At 38.6% G+C, this 6,675-nt stretch overlaps 1 non-coding gene across 1 annotated transcript; it reads right to left on the minus strand.

Moving 5' to 3' along the window:
- Positions 1–6,039: 6,039 nt before the first annotated feature.
- Positions 6,040–6,147, minus strand: LOC130977223 (small nucleolar RNA R71). Its single transcript, XR_009084925.1, has one exon. It is a non-coding gene; the product is annotated as a small nucleolar RNA R71 (small nucleolar RNA).
- Between the last annotated feature and the right edge of the window lie 528 nt (positions 6,148–6,675).

Consider the following 6,675-nt stretch of genomic DNA (forward strand, 5'->3'; position numbering starts at 1 on the left):
TCAATCAGAAACCTTGAGAGACACATGGGGCAAATGGCTAAGCAAATTTCAGAAATGGATGAGAAGAGAGCAAATGCCTTCCCCAATGTCACTGAAGAACACCCAAGGGACAAAGGAAAAGCCACAAAATGGGAGGAGTGCAAAGCAATCACAGTGGGAAGTGAGAAGACTATGAAGAAGGAAGCCATCAATCAGGACAAACACAACAGAGAAGTTCCACAAGAAGAGACAGAGGGAAAAAGTAAAGAGGATCAAGAAACCAAAAATGTACAAATTTCAAAGGGATACAAGAACACCCTTGAATCACAACTACAAGAGAAGAGGGAAGGAGTGAATCCTTATGTCCCCAAACTTCCATACCCTCAGAGGTTTAAAAAAGAAAATGAGGATAAGCAATACTCAAAATTTCTGGACAAATTCAAGACACTCAGCATCAATATTCCTTTCTTGGAAGCACTTGAACAGATGCCACTATATGCCAAATTCATGAAGGAAGTACTAACAAAGAAAAGATCCCTGAAGGAAGGACAGATTGTTGAGATGTCAAAGGAATGTAGTGCTATCCTCCAAAGAGAGTTGCCAGAGAAGAAAGATGATCCTGGGAGTTTTTACATACCTTGCACCATAGGAAACATAACAATTGGGAAGTCATTCAGTGACCTCGGTGCAAGCATAAACTTGATGCCTTTGTCTCTAATGAGGAAACTTAAAATTTCTGAGCTAAAGTCCACACAAATAGTTCTCCAAATGGCTGACAAATCCACTATGCAAGCACTGGGAGTTGTGGAGAATGTGTTGGTAAAAGTGGGAAAATTTTTTCTCCATGCTGACTTTGTTATCTCAGATATAGAAGAGGACCCTGACACTCCCATCATCCTAGGAAGGCCTTTCCTAGCTACGGGCAGAGCATTGATAGATGTGGAAAAAGGGGAATTGTTGCTGAGAGTGCATGATGAGCATCTAGCATTCCATGTTTTTAAAACCTTGCATGAACCCATTCAAGAAGAAGATTTTATGAAGGATAAGGCCAGAGATCAACGTTTGAAGGAGGCATTCAATGAGTTAACTCCAAGACTTCTAAATCCATGATTGAAAGTAGTAGAAATGGTGCAACAAACCAAAGAAGTCAAGGAGGAACTAGATCCAAAACCCCTAGATGAGAAATTCAGCATCCCAGATAAAGAACCACCAAGGCAGGGAGTATCTGTTGAGAAAGAAAAGAAGAAGAGGCCAAGAGGGTGGAGAAATAAGAAGATCCCTACTGAAGGCTTTTCACCAGGGGATAAAGTGGTGTTAAACACCCAACCAATGAAAGTGTCTCCACAATTATCTGAATACTACACTATGAACCGGGTCCTTTCACTTGAACACCTAGAGACCATCAAAGAGGAGACTGGAAAAAAGTTCACAATAAGAGGTGAAAAGCTGAGGCACTATGATTTTCAGCCTCCATGATCAAAGAATGGAGGATGTCAAGCTAATGACAATAAAGAAGCGCTTGTTGGGAGGCAACCCAACCTGAGGTAGTTTCCTTTTTTTAGCTTATTTCAATAAGAAGGTTGAATAATTGGTCTGTAATGCAAGGAGCTAAGTTTGGTGTTGCACATCAAAACAATTTAAGGGAGAATGAAGGATTCTAAGTTTGGTGTTCCACCAAAATCTCATTTAAAAGAACATTCTCACTTCCTACACAATGCTAGCTCCAAGCAATAAGACAAATTATTCAACTATTTAACTGCTTTTTAGCTTTAATTCCATAACCTTTAGCAAGAACACAAGGTTTCACATATGGTTAACTTGTTGCATCAGAGGCAGTGGTAAGGAATTAAGTTTGGTGTTCCCATACCAAAATAAATCCAAAAGACATACTCAACTCATGCATACTAACCATTCACTTAAGGGCTTGAGATGCAAGCAACTTTTGAGAATTATGCAGAAAACTAGCCAACATTTGAAGACAATTTGCATTATGACTCAAAAGGGAGGCAACAGGAGGAAGAATGAAAAGCTGCAACTTAAAAGGTTGTATTTACACTTGATCCTTGTTGTTGTGAAAAGTTTTAATTCAGGAATTCTTGTATGTCTTGCTAAAGTGTTCATCTAGTTGCAAGTGAAGTTGTTTGATTAAATATGCTGATCTGCATAATGCTTGTCATTCATCACTTAGCTTTAAATTTTGTTTTGTTTCCCATATGCTTGAATAAAAGAGAAATGTTTGAATTAGAAAGTAAATATCCAATGTTGCATAAGTTAGAATGGAAGTTAATGGTGGTATATGTGCTTGATTAAATGCATAACTCATGAAATAATTGCTTCATAATGTCATTTTCATTGAAGTGTGAGCTAGCTTGCTGTCATAAAGGTTCTTATCAGTAAAAAAAATCCCTTGAGAACAAAATAAAACAGAAAGAAAAGGAAGAAGAAAAAGCCAATGTGGCAAGAAAAACAAAGAATAAGGCTAGGCACCAATAGCTTGGACCCTAGGACACATGCATGTGGTGTTCTTGTACTAGGATATGCTTGGACAAGTAAATTCTAAGGGGTATTTCAAAAACTGGCCACTTAGATCAACTGATTTGGGATGGTGATGAGCGGATAATTTGTACGCTTTTTGGCATTGTTTTTAGTATGTTTTTAGTAGGATTTAGTTAGTTTTTAGTATATTTTTATTAGTTTTTAGTTAAAATTCACTTTTGCGTTAAACGCCGGAACTGGCACCAAAATGGGAGTTAAACGCCCAAACTGGCATAAAAGCTAGCGTTTAACTCCAAGAAGAGTCTCTACACGAAAATGCTTCAATGCTCAGCCCAAGCACACACCAAGTGGGCCCGGAAGTGGATTTGTATGTCATTTACTCATCTTTGTACACCCTAGGCTACTAGTTCTCTATATATAGGACCTTTTACTATTGTATTTAGCATCTTCGGACATCTAGTTCTTAGATCAGATCTTGGTTCTTCTGGTTCCCTCTCTGGGGCCGAAGCCAATGATCACTCCTGTTCTTATGTATTTTCAACGGTGGAGTTTCTACACACCATAGATTAAGGTGTGGAGCTCTGCTGTACCTCGAGTATTAATGCAATTACTATTGTTCTTCTATTCAATTCAGCTTGTTCTTTGTCCAAGATATTCATTTGCACTCAAGAACTTGATGAATGTGATGATTATGTGACGCTCATCATCATTCTCACTTATGAACAAGTGACCGACAACCACTCTGTTCTATAAGCAAACAAGGCTCTAATGTTTATCTATTGGGTTCTTTAACCGGAATCTTCGTGGTATAGGCAAGAACTGATGGCGGCATTCAAGAGAATCCGGAAGGTCTAACCTTGTCTGTGGTATTCTGAGTAGGATTCAATGATTGAATGACTGTGACGTGCTTCAAACTCCTGAGGGCGGGGCGTTAGTGACAGACGCAAAAGAATCACTGGATTCTATTCCGGCCTGATTGAGAACCGACAGATGGATAGCCGTGCCGTGACAGGGTGCGTTGAACATTTCCAATGAGAGGATGGGAGGTAGCCACTGACAACGGTGAAACCCTTGCATAAGCTTGCCATGGAAAGGAGTAAGAAGGATTGGATGAAGACAGTAGGCAAGCAGAGAGACGGAAGGGATAAGCATCTTCATACGCTTATCTGAAGCTCTCACCAATGATATACATAAGTATCTCTATCTTTATCTTTATGTCTTATTCATCATCTATACCCATTTGAGTCTGCCTGACTAAGATTTACAAGGTGACCATAGCTTGCTTCATACCAACAATCTCCGTGGGATCGACCCTTACTCGCGTAAGGTTTATTACTTGGACGACCCAGTGCACTTGCTGGTTAGTTGTGCAAAGTTGTGTTTATGCCATGGTATTGAGCACCAAGTTTTTGGGGCCATTACTAGGGATTATTTGAGTTGTGAAAAGTAGTGATCACAATTTCGCACACCAAGTTTTTGGCGCCGTTGCCGGGGAATTAAATGTCCTAACTACGGTTTCGCATTTGTTCCCTGCAATAACTGTGCCAAGTTTTAATCCGGCAACAACACCAAGTTTTTGGCGCCGTTGCCGGGGATTGTTTTGTGTGTGGACAATTGACGGTTCATCTTGTTGCTTAGATTAGGTATTTTTCTTCGGAGTTCTTAAGAATGAATTCTAGTGGTTCATGATGATCTGTTGAAATCTGGCTGGCCGAGAAGCCATGTCTAATCTTATTGGACCGAGGTTTTAACTTATCATCACAAGAGCTTGTTGATTTCTATCAAACTTGCTATTGGAGCAATGATCTGCTGAGGCTTGGCTGGCCATTGGCCATGTCTAGTGTTTTGGACCGAAGCTTTCTTTGAAAGCTTGGCTGGCTGTGAAGCCATGTCTAATTCCTGGACCGGAGTCTTAGACTAGCATTGCAATGATTCCTGGAATTCAAATTAAAGAATTCTGAAACCTTTATTTTCTATTTTCATATAATTTTTGAAAAAGCACAAAAAAATTTTAAAAATCATAAAAACCAAAAATATTTTATGTTTCTTGTTTGAGTCTAGTGTCTAATCTTAAGTTTGGTGTTTTGCATGCATTGTTTATTTGATCTTGGTTCTATTTTCAAGTCAATAGTATAGGGAACTGAAGATTCAGAACATGCAGCAGAGGAATTACACAGAAAAACTGGGCGTTCAAAACGCCCAGTGAAGAAGGACAGACTGGCGTTTAAACGCCAGCCAGCCAGGGTACCTGGTTGGGCGTTTAACGCCCAAAAAGGTAGTGCATTGGGCGTTAAACGCCAGAATGTGCACCATTCTGGGCGTTTAACGCCAGGATGGCACAAGGGGGAGAATTTTGTTTTCAAATCAATTTTTTTTCAAGTTTTCAAAGTTTTTCAAAATCAAATCTTTTTCAAATCAAATCTTTTCAATCAAATGTTTTTAAAATCAATTTCTTTTCTTTTTTCAAAGATACTTGCTAACAATTAATGATTTGATTGAACATTTCAAGTATGTTGCCTTTTCTGTTGAGAGAGGTTTAATGTTTGAATCATATCTTTTCTTGTTAGGCAAGTCATTAATTTTTAAAATCAAATTTTTTTTTTTAAAATTGTTTTCAAATCATATCTTTTCAATCATATCTCTTTAAAACCACAACTTTTCAATCATATCTTTTTAATCACATCTTTTTCAAAATAGTTTTCAATCATATCTTTTTTAACTTCTAATTTCAAAATCTTTTTCAAAAATTACTTGATTTCTTTCCCACTCTTGGTTTTCGAAAATCAATTAAAGCTTTTCAAAATGTTTTTAAAAACTTTTTAACTTAATTTTTGAAAAATCTCTTCCCCTCTTCACACATCCTTCTATTTATGGAGTACCACTCCTCTTCAATGCACAATTCGAACTCTATCTCACTAAGTTCGAATTCTCTACTTCTTCTTTCTATTTCTCTTTTCCTCTGACACCTCAAGGAATCTATATATTGTGACATAGAGGATTCCACATTTTTCTTGTTCTCTTCTCTTTCATATGAGCAGGAACAAAGACAAAGGCATTCTTGTTGAAGCTGACCCTGAACCAGAAAGGACCTTAAAGCGAAAGCTAAGAGAAGCTAAGGCAAAATTCTCTGTAGAGGACCTAACCGAATTCTTAAAAGAAGAAGAACCCATGGCAGCCGAAAACAACAACAATGCAAGGAAGGTGCTGGGTGACTTTACTGCACCTACTCCCGACTTCTATGGGAGAAGCATCTCTATCCCTGCCATTGGAGCAAACAACTTTGAGCTTAAGCCTCAATTAGTTTCTCTAATGCAACAGAATTGCAAGTTCCATGGACTTCCATTGGAAGATCCTCATCAGTTCTTAGCTGAATTCTTGCAAATCTGTGACACTGTCAAGACTAATGGGGTTGACCCTGAGGTCTACAGACTTATGCTATTCCCTTTTGCTGTAAGAGACAGAGCTAGAGTATGGTTGGACTTACAACCTAAAGAAAGCCTGGACTCATGGGAAAAGCTAGTCAATGCCTTCTTGGCAAAGTTCTTTCCACCTCAAAAATTGAGTAAGCTTAGAGTGGAAGTCCAAACCTTCAGACAGAAGGATGGTGAATCCCTCTATGAAGCTTGGGAAAGATACAAACAATTAATCAGAAAATATCCTTCTGACATGCTTTCTGAATGGAGCATCATAGGTATTTTCTATGATGGTCTCTCTGAACTATCCAAGATGTCTTTGGATAGCTCTGCTGGAGGATCTCTTCATCTGAAGAAGATGCCTACAGAAGCTCAAGAGCTCATTGAAATGGTTGCAAATAACCAGTTCATGTACACTTCTGAAAGGAATCCTGTGAACAATGGGACAAGTCAGAAGAAAGGAGTTCTTGAGATTGATACTCTGAATGCCATATTGGCTCAGAATAAAATATTGACTCAACAAGTCAATTTGATTTCTCAAAGTCTGTCTGGAATGTAAAATGCACCAAGCAGTACTAAGGATGCTTCATCTGAAGAAGAAGCCTATGATCCTGAGAACCCTTCAATGGAAGAGGTGAATTACATGGGAGAACCCTATGGAAACACCTATAATTCTTCATGGAGAAATCACCCAAATTTCTCATGGAAGGATCAACAGAGACCTCAACAAGGTTTCAACAACAATAATGGTGGAAGAAACAGGTTTAGCAATGGCAAGCCTTTTCCA

This window comes from Arachis stenosperma, chromosome 4 (assembly GCF_014773155.1).
Source record: "Arachis stenosperma cultivar V10309 chromosome 4, arast.V10309.gnm1.PFL2, whole genome shotgun sequence".
NCBI classification, from domain to species: domain Eukaryota; kingdom Viridiplantae; phylum Streptophyta; class Magnoliopsida; order Fabales; family Fabaceae; genus Arachis; species Arachis stenosperma.